Source organism: Notamacropus eugenii, chromosome 1, assembly GCF_028372415.1.
Source record: "Notamacropus eugenii isolate mMacEug1 chromosome 1, mMacEug1.pri_v2, whole genome shotgun sequence".
Classification (NCBI taxonomy): Eukaryota; Metazoa; Chordata; class Mammalia; order Diprotodontia; family Macropodidae; genus Notamacropus; species Notamacropus eugenii.
The window spans coordinates 122255344-122283134 of NC_092872.1; the positions used below are offsets into that span (position 1 = coordinate 122255344).

General features: G+C 37.8%; 1 pseudogene; it reads left to right on the forward strand.

Moving 5' to 3' along the window:
• The window catches only part of LOC140507352 (large ribosomal subunit protein eL42-like), a 112312-nt pseudogene that overhangs the window by 75184 nt on the left and 9337 nt on the right, over nt 1-27791 (forward strand).

Here is a 27791-nt window from a genome sequence, read left to right on the forward strand (position 1 = left end):
GGTGGAGCCAAGATGGCGGAGTAGAAACACACAAATACGCTAGCTCCGAACCCACAGCCCATGAAATATCTGTAGTAAAGAGCTGCCAATAAATTCAGGAGCAAGAGAAACCACATAACAGAAGAGCAGATAAGATTTCTGCTCCAGAGAGCCTGAAAACCTCTTGCAAAAGGTTCTTCACCCAGTGGACTGGGACCCCTGCCGTGGGCACCCAAGGCCGAGAGGAGCAGATCCAACTGGGGAGCAGATCTGAGCAGGCTTCAGGGACAAAATCTCCAGCAGCCTCACAGGTCCCTCCACCCACAGGTGACAAGGGTTGGTGAGAGGGTCTCTTTGGTGGGTCGAGAGGGGAGTGGGGTGCCCCAAAAACTCAGACCCTCTCGGGAGGCAGTAGCAGAAGCGGGAGCAGACTGGGGCTCCCCAAGCAGGCAGGAGCCCGGATCCATTGTGGAAGGTCTCTGCATAAACCCCCTGAGGGAACTGAGCCTGTGAGGCGGCCCTGCCCCAACCTGAGCACCTGAACTTAATCGAACACTGAATAGCAGCCCCGCCTCTGCTCAAAGCCCTGAGGCTGGGAAGCAGCATTTGAATCTCAGACCCCAAGTACTGCCTGGGAGGATCTGGAGGCGAGGTGGGTGTGAGGAGAATATTCAGAGGTCAAGTCACTGGCTGGGAAAATGCCCAGAAAAGGGAAAAAAACAAAGACTATAGAGGGTTACTTTCTTGGTGAGCAGGTTTCTCCTCCCCTCCTTTCTAATGAGGAGGAGCAGTGCTCACTATCAGGGAAAGACACTGAAGTCAGTGCTTCTACATCCCAGCGCACTCAATGGGATCAGACCTGGTAAAAACTCATAAAGAGCTCAAAAAATTTTCAAAATTATATTACAAAGGTGAAGGAAAATCTGGGAAGAGCAATAAAAAACTTACAAGCAAAGTATGAACAACAGATCAGCACCCTGCTAAAGGAGACCCAAAAAAATGCTGAAGAAAATAACACCTCCAAAATAGGCAAATTCAATTGGCAAAGGAGGTTCAAGAAGCCAATGAGGAGAAGAATGCTTTCAAAAGCAGAATTAGCCAAATGGAAAAGGAGATTCAAAAGCTCACTGAAGAAAATATTTCTTTCAAAATTAGAATGGAACAGATGGAGGCTAATGACTTTATGAGAAACCAAGAAATCACAAAACAATACCAAAAGAATTACAAAATGGAAGATAATGTGAAATATCTCATTGGAAAAACAACTGACCCGGAAAATAGATCCAGGAGAGACAATTTGAAAATTATGGGACAACCTGAAAGCCATGATCAAAAAAAGAGCCTAGACATCATCTTTCATGAAATTATAAAGGAAAACTGCCCTGAGATTCTAGAACTAGAGGGCAAAATAAATATTGAAAGAATCCACCGATTACCACCTGAAAAAGATCCAAAAAGAGAAACTCCTAGGAATATTGTGACCAAATTCCAGAATTCCCAGGTCAAGGAGAAAATATAGTAAGCAGCTAGAAAGAAACAATTCAAGTACTGTGGAAATACAATCAGGATAACACAAGATCTAGCAGCTTCTACATTAGGGGATCAAAGGGCATGGAATAGGATATTCCAGAAGTCAAAGGAAGTAGGACTAAAACCAAGAATCACCTACCCAGCAAATCTGAGTATAATACTTCAGGGGAAAAATTGGTCTTTCAATGAAATCGAGGACTTTCAAGCATTCTTGATGAAAAGACCAGAGCTAAAAAGAAAATTTGACTTTCAAACACAAGAATGAAGAGAAGCATGAAAAGGTAAACAGCAAAGAGAAGTCATAAGGGACTTATAAAAGTTGAACTCTTTACATCCCTACATGGAAGGACAATATTTGTAACTCTTGAAACTTTTCAGTATCTGGGCACTTGGTGGGATTACACGCACACACACAAGCACATGCACACACTCACAGAGACAGAGTGCGCAGAGTGAATTGAATAGGATGGGATCTTATCTTAAAAAAAAATGAAATCAAGCAGTGAGAGAGAAATATATGGGAGGAGAAAGGGAGAAATGGAATGGGGCAAATTATCTCTCATAAAAGAGGCAAGCAAAAGATTTATTTAGTTTGGGGAAAAAGAGGGGAGGTGAGAGAAAAAGATGAAGTTCACTCTCATCACATTCCACTAAAGGAAGGAATAAAATGCACACTCATTTTGACATGAAAACCTATCTTACAATACAGGAAGGTGGGGGACAAGGGGATAAACAGGGTGGGGGAGACGATGGAAGGGAGGGCATGGGGAGGAGGGTACAATTTGAGGTCTACACTCACGGGGAGGGTCAGAGAGAATAGAAATAATTGGAGGCACGATAGGATGGAGAGAAATATAGTTAGTCTTATACAACACGACTATTAAGGAAGTCATTTGCAAAACTATACAGATGTGGCCTATATTGAATTTCTTGCCTTCCAAAGGGAGGGGGTGGGGAGGGAGGGAGGAAAAGAATTTGGAATTCTAAGTTTTAGGAATAACTGTCAAGTACTGTTCTTGCCGCTAAGAAATAAGAAATACAGGTAAAGGGGTATAGAAAGTTATTTGGCCCAAGAGGACAGAGGAGAGGATGGAGACAAAGGCAGAGAGGAATGATGGAGGAGAGAGCGGAGTGGTGATGGGGGCCATTGGAATGCTCGGTGTTTTCAGATGGGGGGAGAGGACAAGGGGGGAGAAAATTTCGAGCCCCAAAATTCTGTGAAAATGAATGTTAAAAGTGAAATAAATAAATAAATTTAAAAACAAAACAAAACAAAAAAACAAAAGTAGAATGGAACAGATAGAGGCTAATGACTTTATGAGAAACCAAGAAATCACAAAACAATACCAAAAGAATTACAAAATGGAAGATAATGTGAAATATCTCATTGGAAAAACAACTGACCTGGAAAATAGATCCAGGAGAGACAATTTAAGAATTATGGGACTACCTGAAAGCCATGATCAAAAAAAGAGCCTAGACATCATCTTTCATGAAATTATCAAGGAAAACTGCCCTGATACTCTAGAACCAGAGGGCAAAATAAATATTGAAAGAATCCACCACTCACCACCTAAAAGAGATCCAAAAAGAGAAACTCCTAAGAACATTGTGGCCAAATTCCAGAGTTCCCAGGTCAAGGATAAAATATTGCAAGCAGGTAGAAAGAAACAATTTGAGTACTGTAGAAATACAATCAGGATAATACAAGATATAGCAGGTTCTATCTTAAGGGATTGAAGGGGGTGGAATATGATATTCCAGAAGTCAAAGGAACTAGGACTAAAACCAAGAATCACCTACCCAGCAAAACTGAGCATAATACTTCAGGGGAAAAAAAAATGGTCTTTCAATGAAATCGAGGACTTTCAAGCATTCTTGATGAAAATACCAGGGGTGAAAAGAAAATTTGACCTTCAAACACAAGAATGAAGAGAAACATGAAAAGGTAAACAGCAAAGAGAAGTCATAAGGGACTTGCTAAAGTTAAACTGTTTACATTTCTACATGGAAAGACAATATTTGTCACTCTTGAAACTTTTCAGTACCTGGGTAGTTGGTGAGATTAGAAACACACACACACACACACACACACACACACTCACATGCACATGCACACGCACACACCCACACACAGACAGGGAGCACAGAGTGAATTGAATAGGATAGGATCATATCTTTACAAAATGAAATTAAGCAGTGAGGGAGAAATGTTATTTCCAGGAGAAAGGAAGAAATGTAACAGGGTAAATTATCTGTCGTAAAAGAGGCAAGCAAAAGACTTATTAGTGGAGGGAAAAAGAGGGGAGGTGAGAGAAAAACATGAAGCTTACTCTCTTCACATTCGACTAAAGGAAGGAATAAATGCACACTCATTTTGGTATGAAAACGTATCTTACAATACAGGAAAGTGGGGGAGAAGGGGATAAGCATGGTGGGGGGGACGATGGAAGGGAACGCAGTGGGAGGAGGGAGAAATTTGAAGTCAACACTCTTGGAGGGGCAGGATCAAAAGAGAGAATGGAAGCAATGGGGGGCAGATTAGGATGGAGGGAAATAACACATATAAATAAAGTTTTACATAACAAAACTATTATAGAAGTCATTTGCAAAACTACACAGATATGTCCTATATTGAATTGCTTGCTTCCCAAAGGGAATGGGTGGGGAGGGAGGGATGAAGAGAAATTGGAAGTCGAAGTTGTGGGAACAACTGTCGAGTATTGTTCTTACTACTAGGAAATAATAAACACAGGTAATGGAGTATAGAAAATTATCTGGCCCTACAGGACAAAAGACAAGATGGGGACAAGGGAAGGGAGAGATGATATAAGACAGGGAAGATTGGTGATAGGGGCAATTAGAATGCTCAGCGTTTGGGGGTGAGGGGATTGGAGAAATAGGCAGGAAATGTGGAACCCAAAATTTTGTGAAAGTGAATGTGAAAAAATAAATAAATAAATAAGATGATAGTGTAACCCAGAGAGTCAGGAGACCTAGATTTTAGTCCCCACTCTGCCACTAACCCGCTGAGTGACCCTAGGTATCCACTTCCCTTCTCAGAGCCTCAGTTTTCTCATCTTTAAAATCAGAAGATTTGATGAGATTATTTATAAAGTCCTGTCCAGTTTTGACAAGTTGTGGGCTACGATTTTAGATGGAAATATCCAATAATATAGAACATCTTTGAGTAAATACTACTACTAATAATAATAATTTTGAATCTCAAACGTTGATTTTTAAGAGATATAAGCAGAAGATGGAACCAAAGAAACATGAACATGAAAGCATGGATTCATCTTTTAAAGAAAAAGAAGTTGATGCTGAGAAGAAGTTAAGGAGAAAAAACTTTAATATTTAAGCTTATTAAATAGGTGGGAGCAAGATCACTGAACAGTATCAATGTGATTATCATAGTCACAAATATTCTACGGAAAAAATAAATAATAGCTGGTATCAGAAATGCATAGGAATATCATAGAAGTGTACCAATTGCTCTAATGGGTTCAGGTCACCAGGTTCAGCCCAATTACATACTAGACTTAAAACCAATTGACACAACGTGATTAATAGATCATAACCAATGATCTTTTAAAAACTGTGCAGAATGGGAATTATTTTGCAGAACTTGAGGTAAAATATCTAAATTGTCTGAACTTTCACTAAGAACTTTTGACCCTAGAACCAACAGCATGAATTATACTCATGGGAAAATTGAATGAAACATAGCTTAAAATCAATTAAAAAGTATGAGCAGTTTGCATTTCTTCCATATCAGATTAGCAACTATTTAGCTCAGAGTAGCCCTAGTGATAGTAGAGTGGGTTTTTTTGATACTTTTAACATTAAAAAAAAAAATATTGAGTTCCAAATTTCCATACTCCTCACATCCCTCACCCACCGATTGAGAAAATAAAAAAAAACATTGTATCAATTATGCATGTGAAGTCATGCAAAATATATTTCAATATTAACTAAGCTTAGAAAATAATAAAAAGCATGAAGAACAAAGAATGTGAAATCTAAACCAAGATTTCATCAGTTTGCTCTCTGGAACAGATCGCATTTTTCATCATGAGTCCTTTGGAATTATCTTGGATTAGTCAGAGCAACTTAAGTCTTTCACAGTTGATCATCATTACAATTTTGCTATTACTTACGTACAATGTTCTCCTGGTTCTGTTCACTTCGCTTGGCATCAATTCACAGAAATCTTCCAAGGTTTATTCTGAGAGCATCCTGATAGTCATTCCTTAAAACATTAATACTATCCCATTATAATCACATACCATAGCTTATTCAGTCATTCCCCATTTAATGGACTTCTTATCAATTTCAAATTTTTTGCCACCACAAAAATAGCTGCTATAAATATCTGGTTTTTACATATGAGTTCTCTTTCTTTTTCATTGACCTTTTTGGAGTATAGACTAATAGTGGCATTACTGGATCAAAGAATATGCAGCTTTAGGCAATTGTTTCCCAGAATTATCAGCTCACTTCACAACTGTAAAAACAGTCTATTATTTCACCTACTTTCTCACATTCCATCTAGCATTTATCATTCTCCTTTTCTATCATGATGGACAACCTAAAAGGAGTGAGGTGGCACATCAGAGTTGTTTTAATTTGCATTTTTCTCATTAATAGTGATTTAGAGAACTTTTTTTATTACTGTTGACAATTTTCTATTATCAATAAATTGCTAATGGAGTGGGAAGATATTTCTCATCCATTACTATGTGACGTACTTAAGCCACATGAAAGCCTAAGTGACATGAGTTTAAGTGACATGGAGCAGGAAGGGGTGAAGCAGGAAGGTTGGAGCAGAAAGGGTGAAGCAGAGGTGACAAGAAGTGAGACAGAACACTCAGAGCTTGGAAAGAGAGGAATCAAGCACTGAGCTATGAGTGAGAGAGAGAGAGTGATTTTGCTTAAGGAAGGTAGTTTGTGGAAAGGCCTAGAAATGTTTATAGATTTCGTGGTTAATACGATGGATTTCTTTGTTACTATGATGGATTTGACTTTGTGATGTTTGAGTAAATGTCTTTGGTCTTCCATGGAGAGAGTCTGTTATACTTGGTGATTCAAATCTGGAAATATGCTATCATATTCATAGCTGCCACAGTGGGCTTCACCTTGGTGATATAAGCTTTGATTCTTTTTCTGAAAATTGATTATATCATCTCACCACTGTAAAATGACTCTTATTTTCTACATTTGACTCCATTTGAGAAAACAAGTTCCTTTATCAAAGAAATGTACTGCAAATTTTTTGAGTTTCTTTTTGCTTCCTTTCTGATTTTGGATGTGTTCGTTTGGTTTGTGCAAGAAGTTTAATGTCATGTAGTCAGAGTTATTCATTTGAATTCCCATGATCTTCTCTGCAATATATTGAAATGCTGTTGATTTCTGTAAATTTATTTTGTCTTGCAACTTTGTGAATTGTTTCAACTACTTGTTTTTAGTTATTTCTCTTAGAGTTCCCTGTGTATATCGTGACATCAGCTTCGGAAACTAATACCTTTGTTTCCTCATTGAAAGCTTTCAGTTCAATTTCTTTTTTTTCTCTTATTACTCTAGTTGGCATAGAAGCGGTAATAATTGATTCGTACTGGTAAGACTTTAAGCTTATTTTATTGTAAACAATGCTTGCTCTTGGTTTAGATAGATACTACTTATTTTAAGATAGGCTCAATCTATTGTTTTGCTTTTTTTTATTCTAATAGGAATAGGTATTTTATTTTGTTAAAGGGCTTTTTCTGCATTTATTGATATAATCACAGGCTTTCTTTTTTTTATTGATCAGGTCAATTATGCTGATAGCTTTCAAAATGTTGAACGAACATTGTCTCCTTGCTAGTATTTCATTTAAATCTTTTGCATGAATATTCACTAGTAAAATTAGCCTATAATTTTCTTTCTCTATTTTTGTTCACTCTGGTTCAATCATTAAAACCTATGGTTGTGTCATAATAGAAATTTTATAAGACTCCTATTTTTTTCAAAATAGTTTATGTATTGTCAGGATTAAATGTTCCTTAAATGTTTGGTAAAATTCACTTGTAAATCTACCTGGTTGTGGGGAATTTTTTTTTTCTTAAGTAGCTTTCTACTTCCTTTCCTGTTAATCTAGGCAGTCTTTTTCTGAAAATGTTTTCATTTCACCCAGATTAAGAGTTTTACTGGCATGTAATTGGGTTAAAAAGTTCCTAATAATTTAATTTTATCTTCTTTGGTGGTATGTTTACTCTTTTCATTTTTTAAAAATTTTAAATGTTTATCAATTTTTAATTTTCCACATTCATTTCCACAAAATTTTGAGTTCCAAGTTTTCTTCCCATCTCTCCCTTCCCCTTCCCATAACATCTTGCATTCTCATTACCCCTTTCCCTCCATAAGCCCTCCCTTCTATCACATCTCTCCCTTCCCTTATCCCCATCTTCTGTCTTTTGGTGTAGGGCAAGATAGATTTCTATACCCTGTTACTTGTATTCCTTATTTCCAAGTTAGATGAAAAAACATTTCTCAACATTCGTTCCTAATACTTTGAACTCCAACTTCTCTCCCTTTCTCCCCCTCCACCCATCCCCACTGAGAAGGCAAGCAATTCAATATAGGCTATATATGTGTAGTTTTGCAAAAGACTTCTATAATATTCATGTTGTGTAAAACTAACTATATTTCCCTCCATTCTATCCTGTCCCCCATTTATTCTATTCTCTTTTAATCTTTTCCCACCCCATAAGTGTTTACTTTTAATTACTCCCTTCTCCCATTTGCCCTCTCTTCTATCAGCTCCCTCACCCTACTTGTCCCCTTCTTCCCTACTTTCCTGTAGTGTAAGATAGATTTTCATACCAAATTGAGTGAGCATGTTATTCCCTCCTTAAGCCAAATGTGAAGAGAGTAAACTTCGCGTTTTCCCTCTTTCCTTCTCCCTTTTCTCCTGCATTGAATAAGCTCATTCTTGACTCTTTTGTGAGAGACAATTTGTCCCATTCTATTTCTCCCTTTACTCTCCCAATATATTCTGCTCTCACCCCTTAATTTTATTTTTTAGATATCATCCCTTCTCGATCAACTCACCCTGTACTCTCTGTCCCTGTGTGTGTGTATAATCCCTCCAAATACCAAAACACTGAGAAAATTCTCAGAAGTTACAAATAATGTCTTTCCATGTAGAAATGTAACCAGTTCAACTTTAGAAAGTCCTTTATGATTTCTCTTTCCTGTTTACCTTTTCATGCTTCTCCTGAGTCTTGTGCTTGAAAGTCAAATTTTCTTTTCAGCTCTGGTCTTTTCATCAAGAATGCTTGAAAGTCTTCTATATCATCGAATGACCATTTTTCCCCTGAAGTATTATACTCAATTTTGCTGGATAGTTGATTCTTGATTTTAATCCTAATTCCTTTGACTACTCAAGCCCTTCAATCCCTTAATGTAGAAGCTACCAGATCCTGTGTTATCCTTATTGCATTTCCACAACAATTGAATTGTTTCTTTCTAGCAACTTGAGATATTTTCTCTTTGATCTGGGAATTCTGGAGTTTCGCTACACTATCCCTAGGAGTTTCTCTTTTTGAATCTCTTTCAGAAGGTGATTGCTGGATTCTTTCAATACTTGTTTTACGTTTTGGTTTTAGAATATCAGGGCAGTTTTCCTTGATAATTTCAGGAAAGATAACGTCTAGGTATTTGATCGTGGCTTTCAGATAGTTACATAATTTTTAAAGTGTCTCTCCTGGATCTGTTTTGCAGGTCAGTTGTTTTTCCAAGAAGATATTTCACATTATCTTCTTTTTTTAATTCTTTTGGATTTGTTTTGTAATTTCTTGGTTTCTTATAAAATCATTAGATTCCATCTGCTCCATTCTAATTTTTAAAGAACTATTTTCTTCAATGAACTTTTGAACTTCCTTTCTCACTTGCTTAATTCTCCTTTTCAAAGCATTTTTCTCCTCACTGACTTTTTGGGCCCCTTTTGCCATTTGGGTTAGTCTATTTTTTAAGGTGTTAAGCATTTTTGGGGGTCGCCTTTAGCAACCTGTTGACTTGCTTTTCATGGTTTTCTTGCATTGCTCTCATTTCTCTTCCCAAGTTTTCCTCCACCTCTGTTTTTGATTTTGATTTTCAGAATCCTTTTTGAGCTCTTCTATGGCCTGAGATAACTGTGTATTTATTTTGGAGGTTTCATACGCAGAAGACTTGACTTTTAGACTTTCTGCTGAAGACCTAAATTATTCCTCCTCATTGAAAATGATGGAAGAAAATACCTGCTCACCAAGAAAGTAACCTTCTATTGTCTTATTCTTTTTCCCTTTTGGGGGCATTTTCCCAGCCAGTTACTTGTCTTTTGAGTTCTTTGTCAGGGTGGAGTTCAGGGCTGAGATTTAGATCAGCTGCTCACTTCCCCTGGGGGCTCTACAAGAAGGGCTCCAAAAATAGAAGCTGCCACTATAGTGACTGCTGCTGGAGGTCCAGACCATGCTCCCCTTTCCTGTGTGAAGGAGCCCTCCCACTGACCTTTGAAGTTGTTTGTGGGTTGAGCAATCCTGGAACTGGTGTTGCTGGTGGCTCCCTGAAGTCTGTTCTGGATCCTATCCCTGCCACGTCGGGTTGTGTTCTGCACTTCCTGGGCGGCCTACTCTTTTCATTTTTTATATTGGTAATTGTTTTTTTTTCTTTTTTTAACCAAAATAACCAATGGTTTATCTCTATTATTTTTTAAAAAACCAGTTCTGTTTTAGTTTTAGCTCTTTTTGCCATCAATTTTATTTGTCTCTCCTTTAATATTCAAGATTTATATTTTGGTATTTAATTGGGAATTTTTAGTTTGTTGTTTTCTCCACTTTTCTTTTTCAGCTGCATGTTCAATTCATGGATCTGTTTTCTTCTCTTTGATTAATATACACATGGCTAGAGCAAGGGGGCAGAACCTGCAACCTCAAGGCCTCATATGTTCCTTTACATCCTCAAGAGCTGTCCCTTGACTGAATCTAAAATGAAATTAATTTCACAGATTTGCGCAGTTTAAATTCAGTCAAAGGGCCACATTTGAGGACCAAGAGGGCCACATGTGGCCTCAAGGCTACAGGTTCCACCCCACTGATGTAGAGATATAAATTTTTCAATAATTGTTGCTTTGTCTGCATCCCACAAGTGCCAGAATGTTGTCTCATTGTTACTATTATCTTGAATTAAATATTATTTGTTTCTACGATTTATTCTTTCACCCACTCATTCTTAAGAATTATATTATTACGTTTCCAAGCAATTTTCAATCCATGCTTCTCACAAATCACAGAGCTTCCACAAATCTTTAGCGAATGCATTTTTTATTGCATTATGGTCTGTGAAGTATCTTTTTAATATTTTTTTTCTGAATTTGGTGGTGAAGTTTTATGTTCTAAAGCATGGTCAATTTTTAGGAAGGTGAGGTGTACAGCTGAGAAAATAATGCACTCCTTTCTCTTTCCATTCAGTTTTCTCCACAGGTCTAGCACATCTAATTTTTCTAAAATTCTATTCTTGTCTTTAACTTCTTTCTTATTTATGTGCTGGCTAGATTTATCTAGCTCTTTGAAGGGAAAGTTGAAGTTCCCCACTTGTACGGTTTTACTGTTTCCTCATATAACTCATTTAATATTTTCTTTAAGAATGTGGATATTATAGCATTTGGTGAATATATGTTTAGTATTGATATTATTCCATTGTCTGTGGAGTTTTTCAGCAAACTACAATTTTATCTGATTAGCTCTTCTAATTAGGTCGATCTTTGCTTTTGCTTTCTCTGAGGTTTCTACCCTTGCCTTTTTCTTATTTCAGCTGAAAAATAGCAGACTCTGTTCCATCCCCTTGCTTTAACTCTGTATGTACCTCTCTGTTTCAAGTGTTTTCGTAACAATATCTTGTTGGATTCTACTTTCTAATGCATTATTCTATTCACTTCCATTTTATGAGGGATTCATTTTATTCGTATGCACAACTTTGATTACTAACAATGCATTCCCCTCTATCTTTTTTTTTCTGTTTATCCTTTTCTCTCTTTTTACCTTTTGCTTCCTCAGACATCTGCTTTGCTTCTTAACACTCCCTCCTAAATCTTTTTTTCCCCTTTATTGCCTTCCATTTCTTTTTTTCTCCACTTTCTACTTTCTGTTGGTTAAAAGAGATTCCTATATCCAACTGAGTGTATATGGAATGAGGGTGGGGTGGGGGGATGTGCACAAGTGTGAGTATGTGTTTGTGTGTTAGGGGGTGTATGTGTCCTTTCCTGTATGGACCAATTTGGGTAGAAGTGAGGGTGATAAATTTTCTGTCCTCCTTATCCCATCACCCCACCCTGTTTACCTCTCTACTGTAAAACATCATCCTATTATGCCTTTTTTACTTGAGGTAATTTTCCCCATTCTTCCTCTCCTTTGCCCTTTCTATCTGGCAATCACTCTTTCTCACCTACTCATAATTTTTAGATCAACCTAACTTGATGAACTTTCTCTTGTACTCTTAGTCTATTCCACAGAGTCCTTCTAATATTTCTAATAATAGGGAGCTTTTTTAATAAATTAATTTATTTGTTTTCAGTTTTCAGCAATCACTTTCATAACTATTAACTCCCTCCCTGAGACAGCATGCAATTTTATATGGGTTCTACACATACATTCTTATTAAACATAATTTCACATTAGCCATGTTGCATAGAAGAATTAAAATTAATGAGAGAAACCATGAGAAAAATCAAACCAAACCAAAACATAACATAATAGAAGACAGTCTGCTTCATTCTTCCTTCCAGTTCCATGGTTCTTTCTCTGGATGTGGATGGCATTTTGTGTAAAGTGTACTTTGGGAATGGTTTAGGTCTTTGCATTGCTGTGAATGGCTAAGTCTATCAGAAACAGTCCTTGCACACTGTGGCTGTGACTGTGTACAATATTATCCTGGTTCTGTGCATTTCACTCATTATCAGTTCATAAAAGTCCTTTCAGGCCTCTCTGAAGTTCTCCTGTTCATCATTTCTTATAGCACAAAAGTATTCAATTACATTCACATATCACAATTTGTTCAGCTATTCCCCAGTTGAGGGCTATCACCTTGATTTTCAGTTCTTGGCCACCACAAAGAGAGCTGCTATATTTATTCGTGTACATGTGGGACCCTTTCTCATTTTTATGATCTCTTTGGGATACAGGCATACAAGTGATTTTGCTGGGTCAAAGAGTATGCACGTTTTTGTAGCCCTTTGGGCACAGTGCCACATTGTACTCTAGAATGATTGGATCAGCTCACAGTTCCATCAACAATGAGTGAGTGTTGCAACTCTCCCACATCTTCTCCAACATTTATCATCTTCCTGTTCTGTCATGTTAGCCCATCTGATAGATGTGATGTGATACCTCAGAGTTGTTTTGATTTGCATCCCTCTATCAATAGTGATTTAGAGCATTTTTTTAATATGACTATAGATAGCTTTAATTTCTTCCTCTGAAAATTGCCTTTTCATATCCTTTCACCATTTATCAATTGGGGACGTAATAGGGAGTTCTTAAAATTACATGTATCATCTTCCCATATAGTAATATAAATATTTTAACTTTTGTGAATATTATGATTTCTCTTTCATGTTTAACTTTTATGCTTCTCTTGAACCTTATACTTAAAAGGCAAATTTGCTATTCACCTCAGGTCCTTTCATCAGGAATATTTGGAAGTCCCTTATTTCGTTAAATATCCATTTGTTCCCCTGTACAATTATACTCAGTTATTCTGGGCAAGTGATTCTTGATTGTAATACTATCTCTTGTACCTCCTGGAATATTATATTTCAATCTCTTCACTACTTGCATGTGGAATCTGTTAAATCTTGTGTCATCATGACCTTGGCTTCACAGTATTTGAATTAGTATTTTTTCGACTCCTTGAAATATTTTCTTTTTGGCCTGGAAGCTCTGGGATTTTGCCATAATTTTTTTAGAAGTTTTCATTTTGTATCTCTTTTAGGAGATATTCAGTGGATTTTTTCAGTTTCTATTTTCCCTTCTGATTTTAGGACATCGGGACAATTTCCCTTTCCAATTCCTTGAAGCATGCTGTTGAGCATCTTTCTTTGATCATGTCTTATGTGCAGACAAGAGTTTTTTCTTTTATTTCTTTTTATTAATTAATATAGTTTTAGTATTCTACATTCACCTTCACAAGACTTTGAGTTCCAAATTTTCTCCCCATCTCTCCCCTCCTCCAAAACGGTATACATTCTGATTACCCTTTCCCCATTCTACCCTCCTGTCTATCATACATGCCCCTCTCTTATTTCCTTCTTTTGTATTTTCCTGTAGGACACAATAGATTTCTATACTCTATTGTCTATATATCTTATTTCCCAGCTGCATTTTAAACAATTTTTAATATTCCTTATTCAACAAATTCTCTCCTTTCCTCCCTCCTGATCCACATTCATTGAGAAGGCAGTCAAATCAATGTAGGTTATACATGTGTAGTCATGCAAAACATTTCCATATAATCGTGTTGTCAAAAAGTATCTGTATTTCCCTTCATCCTATCCCACTGTCCAATTTTTCTATTGTTTCTTTTCACTCTGTCCCTCCTCAAAAGAGTTTGCTTCTGATTATCCCCTCCCCTAATCTGCCCTTCCCTCTGTCAGGTCCCTCCCCCCTCCCCCCTACTTTCTTATAGGGTAAGATAGATTTCTATTACCCATCTGACTGTTATTCCCTCCTCAAACCAAATCTGATGAGAATAAGAATTCCTTTTCACTACCCCCTTCTTCCTCTCCATTGTAAAAGCTTTTTCTTGCCTCTTTGATGTGAGATAATTTGCCCCATTCTACCTCTCCCTTTCTTCTTCTCTCAGTGAATCCCCTCCCCCATCACTTAATTTTATATTTTAGATATGATCCTTTCATATTCAACTCACCTTGTTCCCTCTGTCTATATACATGCATGTACGTGTGCATATATAAATACATATATGTGTACATGTATGTATGCATGTATGTGTATTTACAAGTGTATGTATACATATATACACACATATAGATATATAGACATATATATATATATACACACAAATATATATATATATATATGTATGTATGTATGTATGTATACCTATTCCTGCCAACTAATCTAAAACTGATAAAGGTCTCATGAGTTGCAAATAACATCTTTCCATATAGGAATGTAAACATTTCAATTTTAATGTCGCTTATAATTTCTCTTTCTTGTTTACTTTCTCATGCTTCTCCTGATTCTTGTATTTTAAAGCCAAATGTTCTATTCAACCCTGCTTCTTTCATCCAGAATGTTTGAAAGTCCTCTATTTCATTGAATATCCACTTTAGCTCTTGAAGTATTTTACTCAGTTTTACTGGGTAGGTGATTCTTGGTTTTAATCCTTTGACCTTCAGAACACAATATTCCAAACCCTCTAATCTCTTAATGAAGAAGCTGCTAAATCTTGCATTATTCTGATTCTTTCCATAACACTTGAATTGCTTCTTTCTGGCTGCTTGCAAATATTTTTGTCTTGATCTGGGAATTCTGGAATTTGACTGCAATAATCCTGACGGTTTTCCATTGAGGATTTCATTCAGGAGTTGATCAGTGGACTCTTTCAATTTCTATTTTCCCCTCTAGTTCTAGAATATCAGGGCAGTTTTCCTTGATAATCTCAGTTCATTTTTTTTGAACATGGTTTTCAGGGATTCCAGTAATTTTTAGATTATCTCTCCTGGATCTGTTTTCAAGATCACTTGAGTTTCCAGTGACATATTTCACTTTATCTTCTATTTTTTTTATTCTTTTGATTTTGTTTTATAATTTCTTGATTTCTCATAGAGTCATTAGCTTCCATTTTCTCTATTTAATTTTTGAGGAATTATTTTCTTCATTCAGCTTTTGTACCTCCTTTTCCATTTGACCAATTCTGCTTTGAAGACATTCTTCCCCTTATGGGTTCTTTTTATCATTTAGGTTAGTCTATTTTTAGGACGTTATTTTCTTCAGTATTTTGGGGAATCTCATTTTTTTTCATGATTTTCTTGAATGATTCATTTCCCTTCCTAATTTTTCCTCTGCTTCTCTTGCTTGATTTTAAAAATGCTTTGGGATACCATGGTCTGAGACCAATTCATATTTTTCTTGGGGACTTTGGATACAGAAACTTTGACTCTGTTGTCTCCTTCTGGTTGTATATTGTGATCTTCTTTGTCATAGAAGTAAGATTTATATTCTCAATTATTGTTTTTCCGTTGTTTACTCATTTTTATAGCCAATTATTTGGCTTTTTAATTCTTCATCAAGGCAGAACTATGCTTGTAGTGTGTACAGTATACTGTTCAAAGTTTCAGGAATTTTGTGAAGCTATTTTCAGGGATATTTCTATAGACTTGTAAATTTTCAGTTCTTCCAAGGTGCTATGATCAAAGGAGAGGTGTTTAGTCTTTTCCTGGCTTTTGGTCTGGTCTGTGAGTGGCCACAAACACCTTTCTGTTCTGTAACTGTGAGGAGGATTCCTGCTCCACTGTTACCACAAGCTCTGCTATGTCAGCACTCTTCCTTATCCCCAGACCACCACCAGACCTGTGACCCAGATTCAAGAACAAGCAAAGTAAAAGAATCCTGCCCCAGTGCCAGCAAAGATATCCCTGAAAAGCCCCTCAGAACAGCTTCTCTGTCCTCCACCATCTAGGCCAAGAGCTCCAGAAAGAGCCACTGCCAGACCAGAACTAGGACCTAACCACACTCCTCTCTCACTCAGTTCTGACAGTCTTTTTCTACTGACTTTCTAACTTGTCTTTTGAATTTTTGGATTAAGAAGTTTGAAAACTGCCATAGCTGCCATTGTTTCAGTCCCCTGAGGACTGTTCCTGGTTTGCTGGGACTTAGTCTGTGCTGGCACATTTTGTAGTGGACTGTGCTCCTCTCTCGGATTGGTGCAACAGAACTTTTCTGTTGACTTTTCAGGTTGTCTTGGGCTAGAAATTTGTCTCACTCTGACATTTTGTGAATTCTACTACTCCAAAATTTGTTTAGAGTCATTATTATAGGTCATTGGAGGAGTTTGGGGGAGAACTCAAGTAAGTTCTTGCGTTTACTCCGCCTTCTTGGCTCCCCAGGAAATAGTTCTTAAATTATCTTTCTTCAATCTATTTCCTCATTTTATAGATGAGAAAGCTAAGCCAAGCAGAGTCTAAGTGAATTTCCCACGGTTACAGAACTAGAAAATGTCTGAATTTGAATGTGGCTGGATTTGAACTTAGGACTTTCTGATTCCAGTTCCAGCACTGTACCACCTAGCTTCTTGGGAATTTTCAACCTTTTCACTTGCTCTTGTGCATTATTCTAGTTAAAGTGAGGGGGGCAGAGAAGAAATTTTAATATTCTCGATTCCATATGCTATTATAGATTAGGATAATGATTAATAACTATGCTATTCATCTTTGTATCTAAGTAACTAAACTGCTAACTATATTGAATGAGCATGGCACCATAACACATACATTTTTGGACATGGCCAAGGCAGGAATTTATTATTTTATTATTGTGCAAATGAAATGGTATTGTTGTTCCTTTTCAATGGAGAGATGATATTGGAGACAGAGATCAAAAGTCTGATTTTATATTTATATATATACAAATACACATATACATATGTACAATGTACATACATATTTTTAAGGGCACCAAAGACAAACTTTTTTCCTTCAAAATCTTTTTGATGAATGATCCTTCAGCTTTTCCTGTAGGAAATTCATCATTATCATTTTCTTGCTCAGTAGTGTACCAATATAATTCAAATGTCTCTGGGACAGGTAATAGCCAAAATTGTTTGTTAGCTGACAGATTACAGGGTACCAATTAATCAAATCATTTTCCTTACTTATCTGTTCGTGGATGGAGACACTCCAGGACTAGGATAAGGGGGAATATGAGTTGTTATCAGAACAAGAGGTGATTTTAGGCATCAAAGAACAGAAACTATCACAACTCATTAGGTAAGGGCTAATGTCAAACAGCTATTATCCAGATAAAGGATGTAGCAGAGAAAAGAATCAAAAGCAGAACTGAGAAAAATTTAATTTTTATTTTTTATTTTTCGTATTTGTTTATTTAACTTTTAACATTTATTTTAACAAAATTTTGGGTTCCACATTTTCTCCCCTTTTGTCCCCTCCTCCCACCCCAAAACACCGAGCATTCTAATTTCCCCTATCATCAATCTGCTCTCTCTTCTATCATCTCTCTCTGCCCTTGTCTCCATCTTCTCTTTTGCCCTTTAGGGCCAAATAACTTTCTGTACCACTTTACCTGTATTTCTTATTTCCTAGTGGCAAGAAAAGTACTTGACAGTTGTCCCTAAAACTTTGAGTTCCAACTTCTTTTCCTCCCTCCCTCCCCACCCCTTCCCTTTGGAAGGCAAGCAATTCAGTACAGGCCAAATCTGTGAAGTTTTGCAAATGACTTCCATAATGGTCGTGTTGTGTAAGACTAACTATATTTCCCTCCCTCCTATCCTGCCCCCAACTACTTCTATTCCCTCTTTTGATCCTGTCCCTCCCCATGAGTGCTGACCTCAAATTGCTCCCTCATCCCTTTGCCCTCCCTTCCATCATCCCCCCCACCCTGCTTATCCCCTTCTCCCCCACTTTCCTGTATTGTGAGATAGGTTTTCATACCAAAATGAGTGTGCATTTTATTCCTTCCCTTAGTGGAATGTGATGAGAGTAAGCTTCATGTTTACCCCTCACCTCCCTTCTTTTTCCCTCCACTAAGTCTTTTGCTTGCCTCTTTTATGAGAGATAATTTGCCCCATTCCATTTCTCACTTTCTCCTCCCAATATATTTCTCTCTCACTGCTTGATTTCTTTTTTTTAAGATATGATCCCATCCTCTTCAATTCACTCTGTGCACTCTGTCTCTATGTGTGTGTGTGTGTGTGTGTGTGTGTGTGTGTGTGTGTGTGTGTGTGTGTAATCTCACCTAGTATCCAAATACTGAATAGTTTCAAGAGTTACAAATATTGTCTTTCCATGTAGGAATGTAAACAGTTCAACTTTTATAAGTCTCTTAAGACTTCTCTTTGCTGTTTACCTTTTCATGCTTGTCGTCATTCTTGTGTTTGAAAGTCAAATTTTCTTTTCAGCTCTGGTCTTTTCATCAAGAATGCTTGAAAGTCCTCGATTTCATTGAAAGACCAATTTTTCCCCTGAAGTATTATACTCAATTTTGCTGGGTAGGTGATTCTTGGTTTTAGTCCTAGTTCCTTTGACCTCTGGAATATCCTATTCCAAGCCTTTCGATCGCTTAATGTAGAAGCTGCTAGGTCTTGTGTTATCCTGATTGTATTTCCATAATATTTGAATTGTTTCTTTCTAGCTGCTTGCAATATTTTCTCCTTAACCTGGGAACTCTGGAATTTGGCCACAGTGCTCCAAGGAGTTTCTCCTTTTGGATCTCTTTCAGGTGGTGTTCTGTGGATTCCTTGAAGACTTATTTTGCCCTTTGATTCTAGAATCTCAGGGCAGTTTTCCTTGATAATTTTATGAAAGATGATGTCTAGGCTCTTTTTTTGATCCTGGCTTTCAGGTAGTCCCATAATTTTTAAATTGTCTCTCCTGCATCTATTTTCCAGGTCAGTTGTTTTTCCAATGAGATATTTCACATTATCTTCCATTTTGTAATTCTATTGGTATTGTTTTGTGATTTCTTGGTTTCTCATAAAGTCATTAGCCTCCATCTGTTCCATCCTAATTTTGAAAGAACTATTTTCTTCAGTGAGCTTTTGAATCTCCTTTTCCATTTGGCTAATACTGCTTTTGAAAGCATTCTTCTCCTCATTGGCTTCTTGAACCTCCTTTGCCAATTGAGTTCGCCTATTTTGGAGGTGTTATTTTCTTCAGCATTTTTTTGGGTCTCCTTTAGCAGGGTGCTGATCTGTTGTTCATACTTTGCTTGCAAGTCTTTTATTGCTCTTCGCAGATTTTCCTCTACCTTTGTAACATAATTTTGAAAATTTTTTGAGCTCTTTATGAGCTTTTCCCAGGTCTGATCCCATTGAGTGCGCTGGGATGTAGAAGCACTGACTTCCGTGTCTTTCCCTGATGGTGAGCACTGCTCTTCCTCATCAGAAAGGAGGGGAGGAGAAACCTGTTCACCAAGAAAGTAACCTTCTATAGTCTTATTTTTTTTCCTTTTCTGGGCATTTTCCCAGCCAGTGACTTGACTTCTGAATATGCTCTCCACCCCCACCTTGCCTCCAGATCCGCCCAGCCAGTGCTTGGGGTCTGAGATTCAAATGCTGCTTCCCAGCCTCAGGGCTTTTGGTGGGGGCAGGGCTGTTATTCAGTGTGAGATTAAGTTCACGTGCTTAGGTGGGGGCAGGGCCACCTCATAGGCTCAGTTCCCTCAGGGGGTTTATGCAGAGACCTTCAACAATGGATCTGGGCTCCTCCCTGCTTGGGGAGCCCCAGTCTGCTCCCGCTTCTGCTACTGCCTCCCGAGAGGGCCTGAGTTTTGGGGGCACCCCACTTCCCTCTCAACCCAACAAAGAGACCCTCTCACCAACCCTTGTCACCTGTGGGTGGAGGGACCTGTGAGGCTGCTGGAGATTCTGTCCCTGAAGCCTGCTCAGATCTGCTCCCCAGTTGTATCTGCTCCTCTCGGCCCTGGGTGCCTGCTCCGATCGGTTCCTCTTGGCAGCGCCTCGCGGCCAACACAGGGCTGGGCTCGGCTCTGTGTCCACAGCTCCAAGGACGTTTTGCGAGAGGTTTTAAGGCTCTCTGGAACAGAAATCTCGTCTGCTCCATTGTTCTGTGGCTTCTGCTTCTCCAGAATTTGTTGGTAGTTCTTTTTTCCAGATATTTTATGGGCTGTGGGTTCGGAGCTAGCGTATGTGTGTGTTTCTACTCCCCCATCTTGGCTCTGCCCCCATTGAGAAAAATTTAAGATGAAAGTCAATATCAGAACATTGTATGCATGTGTGAGAGAGAAAGAAAGAGAACAGAGAGCTGCCGTACCAATAAGGTTAGATGAAACAGAATGCATGGAGTTCAGGTTGGATGAATATTCAGTAGTAGGAAGATAATATTAGGGGATTGAATTAGCCCTAGGCTGAAACTAGAGTCAGAAAAGCTATCGAAGTGGGATTGATATAAGATATCAGAGTTGTCAGCCAACTAAATGACAGTTTGCCTGTGTGGCCTGATACAAGATATTCATGGTGCTTTCTGCTTCTTCAAGTGGCATACATAACAAAAGCTGGGACCCACACCTGGAAAAGTTTCAGTAGGTGCTATAAGAAACTACATCATTTTTCAAACATTGTTGTGGTATAGTGTAAGTCAGAAAATAAATCAAATTCCCATCTTGTCTACGTTTCTTCTTTGCTTTGAACCTCACACTCCTCATTTGCAAAAGATATGGATAACTTAAATGATGTCTAAAGTTCTCTCTGTCCCTAATATTCAATGTCATCAATGCCTTATTTCTACTTGTTCCTACTTTTGTTTAATGTTCTTACCAGATGGCAAAGGCACTATAAAAATATGTGATATTTTTTCTTGAGTGAAATTTTACATTATAGAGAAATTAGTCTAAACACTTAACCTAGAAGATAATTCTATGAATTTCTATAATCTGAGCACAGCTTTGAAGTCAGAAATACTAAGAGCCAAAAGTTCTACTACAAACAATCCTATAATAGTATAGGTATAGTTCATAATCCACAGACATTTCTGAGTTGTTAACAAAAACTATATAGTGACAGTGGATCTACTGGAATGATTTGATAGTTAATTTGTTGGAAAGCCAGTGACTGAATAAGCTTCATTCATGCAGATATAGTGATGAAACCAGTATAATTTTTAATCATACTCTGGGTACATGTAATTAAGGGAGTTGTGCTCTATAATAACTATTTGCAATGGAAATAATTTCCTGTTTCTTACTGAAGTTTAGCTGTCTAGATCATTTGAATTTAAAAAGTGTTCATTAAAAGATTCCCACTGTTTTCTCCCTGGGCTTAAGAGAAAACACTTTAAAATATAATAAGGACATATGAGAGAGGAATTGGCATCAGGGGATGAGTTGGCCATACGGGTAACTGAGGGCAAAGGGATACAAAGACCCAAAGTGAGCATGGGTAAAGAGAAATTTGAATGCTGATAAATACCCAAAAGACATATCTCTGTAGGGAAGCAACTCTTAATAAAGTTGAAAGGACAATGAATTAATATGACCTTTAGGATTGTGAAAGTAAAAACATTACTCGGAGAATTGCTAAAAAAACGAAGAGGAAAACTTATTAAAATGGCAATGATGGAATAATTAAGGTGTCTTTGGAAAATATGTTTTCCTCAGTATTTTCCTCAGATCATAAATTAAGAGGTGAAAAACAGGAACATAAATTCCTTCGCCAAAAGATTCTGAAGGACTCTAAGTGAAATTTTAGCAGTATCATAGAAGGAGTACAACAGAAAATAATTCCTCTTCAAAGAACAGTAGCTTTCTTCCAAAAACTTTTTGAATCTTTAAAAAAAATGGAAGGGTTAAATAGTATTGTAACATATTACTTAGTGTCAGTACTATAATGTAATCTGTAGTGGCCCTCCATTTTTTTTTGATAAAATTAAAAGTCATTTTATATTTCAAGCCCAACCTTCACAGTTTGGTTCCAATCTACCTTTCCTGATATAGTGTCATATTATTCTGCTTCACAAACTCTACAATCTATCCACTTTGCTGTATTCAGTGATCTTCATAAAAATATTCTATAACCCATATCCTTTGTTGAACAAACTATTCTTCATGCCTCGAATGGTCCCCTTTCCTTAATTATCTCAGAATACTCACCGTCCTTCAATTCTCTCCTCAGATGTCACCTTCTACACTCCTTTCCTGGTACTTCTCCCCATACACATTTTTAAAAATTACTTCATATATACTTATGTAAATGTGAGCTATGTACTCACTTACCTAGAATGTCACTTCCTTGATGGCAGAGATTGCTTTCCTTTGGCCTTTTCCGTTCCTAGAGCCTGGCACAATGCCCTTGTACTGAATAAATGCTTGTCGATGTAAATTTAATTAATATCATAATTGCTGTAAAATACTTTCAAAAAACAGTTCTTGTGATGTGAGGATCTTGATCATAGATATTTTCCTTCCTTCCAACTACTGTGCAAAGATTTTTAAAAGCATCTTGAGGCAGACAAATGCAACTTAGAGAAGTATGAGTACTATCTGGTGATTCCTCAAAATTTCTACTGCCCAAAGAAGGATTTTCACTGCACCATAACCAGGTTAACTTCTGATTTTCCATAGATGAGCCTCAAACAGAATAGGTGTCCAGAGAAGAAGTTACAGAGAGCTTGGATTTCCTAGCAACCAATGTTACTGTGAAAAACTCTCGTTTTATTTCACTCAGCTTGTAATGGGAAGGGAAGAAAGAGAAGAAATAGGGGGGAAAGGGAAAAGAGGGAAAGTAATGGAGAGAAAGAAGTACATGAGAACACAGAGAAAGAGAAAGGATAAAATAGAGGAAGAGAAAAAGGGGGTTGATAGAAGAGGAATAAATCGGGGAAGGTATAGAACAAGAAAGAAGGGGAAATACCAACGGAAAAAGGACGAATATTTTTTAGAAAAAAAGGGGCGAAGAAGTAAGAAATGAGGAGGAGTCAAGAAAAGTGGATAAGTGAAGGAATAAGGAAAGAGGGAAAGGATTTATTCATTATCCTCACAAAAAGAAGAAATTAGCATGATGGACAACTAAGATAGCTGTCCTTATGAAATCAAGACATTATAACTCCAAGCAAACAATAATAACTAAAATGTGAATAAGATTGAAATTTGGTGGCAAGGAACAATCCTTAGAATCTGGGCTATTAATCATAACTCAAAATGAACAGTTACTAGCACAGCTGAAAACCAGAAAAGGATTTTCAGGCATTGTGATTAGAAATTAGGAAGCTAGCTCTCCCTCCAGGAAAGACATTATATATTCATTCAACACAAGGTATTCCTTCTGTATACCTGTATTATCTCAAATAATGAGTTTGTGTTTCCTGACCTTAGCTTCTTTCTTGGAGTTTAACTCATAAGGGCTAAAATGGCAGTCCAGAAATACCAGAAATCTAGAACCATATTCAGGACAAACTCTACTGGATGCTAGAACTCTAGCCACCAATGGCTTGCCAGAATCCAGTTATAGAATAATAACATTTAGAACTAGAAATGATCAAAAGATCAAAAGCTCTCCTTAGTAGCTAACTATATGAAATCTTGGTTTCAAAATGATATCTTATAATCCTAGTGTTTTTTTTCCAAAGGTATGCAAGACAACTGATAGAATAAATGAAGAAAAAGTGCATATGTAAAAAAAGTATTTATAACAATTCTTACCCCCTGGGAAGTAACAATCTAAAAGGAAGAGAATGGAGAAAGTAGTTATAGGGGATTGGAGAACAGTATTCAAGAAACAGAGATAAGGTTTGGGAAGTAGCAAATAAGATAAGTGGAACCATAGTGCAGTCCTTTAGAGCTATTTTTTCCCCAGAGTGGCAATGATCATGGGGATTTTATTATAAATCTCAGAGAAAGGGATAGAGGTAGAGTCAAGATGGTGGAGGAGAAGCAAGGACCTGCCTGAGTTCTCCCTCCAAACCTCTCAAAATACATGTAAAAATTACTCTAAAGAAATTCTAGACCAGGAAAAGCCACAAAATGACAGCAAAACAGATTTCCAGCCCAAGACAATCTGGAAGGGTGACAGGACAGGTCTGTTACACTGGACTCAGAGTAGCATGGGTCATGCCAGAACAGACTGAAATAGAACAGGCCTCAGGGCACTGAATCACTGGCAGCTGGCAGCTGTTTCCAGACTTCTCAACCCTTAACCAACAAAGACAGCTTCAAAGATCGGTGGCAAAGCTCTCTCAGCCAGGTGAGAGAGGAACATGATGGGGCCCCAGCTCCAGGGTGGTAACAGCCACTGCTTCAGTGGTTGCCACTTCTGGAGTTCTTGGCCGAGAGACAGTGGGAAGAATCGAGTGGCTGATCTGGGTAGCAGTCAGGGGTTGCAGTCCTGGGGAGAGAAGAAGCACTGGCATGGCAGAGCTTGTGGTGGTTATGGAGAGCAAAACCTACTCACAATTCCAGGGTAGGAAAAGGTGTTTGTGACTGTTCAAAGACCAGAGTACAGGCCGGGAGAGGAGTAAACACCTCACCTTTGATCATAACACTTCAGAGGATCTAAGAATTTACAGGTCCCTACAGAAATCTCCGAAAACAGCTGCACAAAACCCCTGAAACCTGGGGCATTATACCCTCCAATTAACAAAGATCTCAAAAGTCTAGTAATTGCCTGGGAAAATGACCAAGGGGGGAGAATAAAACTATAGAAGGTTATAACAAGAAAGATCAAAGCACACAACAAGAGGAAGACTCTTAAAAGGGCAAGGCTCCTACATCCAAAACCTCCGAGAAAAATATGACATGGTTTCAGGACAACGAAGACTTCAAAAAGGATTTTGAAAATCAAGTAAGAGAAGTAGAGGAAAAATTGGGGAGATAAATGAGGACAATGCAAGAAAATCATGAAAAACTATTAAACAGCTTGCTAAAGGAGATCCAAAAAAATACTGAAAAAAATTAGACATTTAAAAAATAGGATCTGGCAGAGCCAAGATGGTGGAGTAGAAAGACACACATAAGCTAGCTCCGAACCCACAGCCCATAAAATATCTGTAAAAAAGAACTCCCAAGAAATTCGAGAGGGGAGTGGGGAGCCCCCATGACTCAGGCCCCCTTGGGGGACACCAGTGGAGGTGGGAGCAGACCGGGGCTCCCCAAGTAGGCAGTAGCCCTGATCCATTGTTGAAGGTCTCTGCATAAACCCCTTGAAGGAATTGAGCCCGTGAGGCAGCCCTGCCCCCACCTGAGCACCTGAACTTAATCTCACACTGAATAACAGCCCTGCCCCCACCAAAAGCCCTGAGGCTGGGAAGCAGCATTTGAATCTCAGACCCCAAGCACTGGCTGGGCGGATCTGGAGGCAAGGTGGGGGTGGAGAGCATATTCAGAAGTCAAGTCACTGGCTGGCAAAATGCCCAGTAAAGGGAAAAAAATAAGACTATAGAAGGTTACTTTCCCGGGGAACAGGTGTTTCCTCCCTTCCTTTCTGATGAGGAAGAACAATGCTTACCATCAGGGAAAGACACAGAAGTCAAGGCTTCTGTATCCCAGCCCACTCAATGGACTCAGACCACAGAAGAACTCAAAAAGGATATTGAAAATCAAGTTAGAGAGGTGGAGGAAAAACTGGGAAGAGCAATGAGAGACATGCAAGCAAAGCATGAAAAACAAGTAAACACCCTGCTAAAGAAGACCCAAAAAAATGCTGAAGAAAATAACACCTTCAAAAATAGGCTAACTCAATTGTCAAAAGAGGTTCAAAAAGCCAATGAGGAGAAGAATGCTTTCAAAAGCAGAATTAGCTAAATGGAAAAGGAGGTTCAAAAGCTTACTGAAGAAAATAGTTCTTTCAAAATTAGAATGGAACAGATGGAGGCTAATGACTTTGTGAGAAACCAAGAAATCACAATCATGAGGGACTTACAAAAGTTGAACTATTTACATTCCTACATGGAAAGACAGTATTTGTAACTCTTGAAACTTTTCATTATCTGGGTAGCTGGTGAGATTACACACACGCACACACACACACACATACACACACATGCACACACACACAGAGATAGCACAGAGTGAATTGAATAGGATGGGATCATATCTTAAAAAATGAAACTAAGCTGTGAGAGAGAAATATATTGGGAGGATAAAGGGAGAAATGGAATGGGGCAAATTATCTCTCATAAAAGAGGGAAGCAAAAGACTTTTTAGTGGAGGGAAAAAGAGGGGAGGTGAGAGAAAAATATGCAATTTACTCTCATCACATTCGACTAAAGGAAGGAATAAAATGCACACTCATTTTGGTGTGAAAACCTATCTTACAATACAAGAAAGTGGGGGAGAAGGGGATAAGCAGGGTGGGGGGGATGATGGAAGGGAGGGCAATGGGAGGAGGAGCAATTTGAAATCAACACTCTTGGGGAGGGACAGGATCAAAAGAGAGAATAGAATCCATGGGGGGCACGATAGAATGGAGGGAAATTTAGTTAGTCTTATGCAACACGACGATTATGGAAATCATTTGCAAAACTGCACAGATATGGCCTTTATTGAATTGCTTGCCTTCCAAAGGGAATGGGTGGGGAGGGATTGATGAAGAGAAGTTGAATCTCAAAGTTTTAGGAACAAGTGTCGAATACTGTTCTTGCTACTCGGAAAGAAGAAATACAGGTAATGGAGTATAGAAAGTTATCTGGCCCTACAGGACAAAAGAAAAGATGGGGACAAGGGAAGGGAGGGATGATAGAAGAGAGGGCAGATTGGTAATAGGGGCAATTAGAATGCTGGGTGTTCTGGCGTACGGAGAGGGGACAAATGGGGAGAAAATTTGGAACCCAAAATTTTGTGAAAGTGAATGTTAAAAGTTAAATAAATAAATTTAAAAAAAGATGAAATAAAAAATAAAATAAAGAAAGAAATTATCAAGGAAATTTGCCCTGGTATTCTAGAACCAAGGGTAAAATGGAAATGGAAAGAATCTACTGACCACCTCCTGAAAGGGATTCCAAAAGGAAAACTCCTAGTAATACGGTAGCCAAATTCCAGAGTTTAGAGGTCAAGACAAAAATATTGGAAGCAGCCAGAAATAAACAATTATAGTACTGTGGAAACACAATCCAGATAATGTAGGATTTAGCAACTTCTATCTAAAGGATGAAAGAATTTGAAAAATGAGATTCCAAAGGTCACAGGAGCTAGGATTAAAATCACAAAGCTCCTGCTCACAAAATCTGAATATAATACTTCAGGGGGGAAAATGGAATTTCAGTGAAGTAGAGGACTTCCAAGCATTCTTGGTGAAAAGACTAGAGCTGAATATAAAGTTTAACTTTCAAACACAAAAACAAGAGAAGTATGAAAAGGTAAACAGGAAAGAGAAGCCATAAGGGATTCAATAAAGTTGAACTATTTACATGGAAACATGATATTTTCCACTCATTAAACATTTCTCATTATTATGGTAATTAGAGGTAGTATATGGGTGTGTATGTGTGCATATATGCAGATATATATATATATACTTATATGTATATGTGTATGTGAATATATTTGTGTATAAGTATGTATATATAG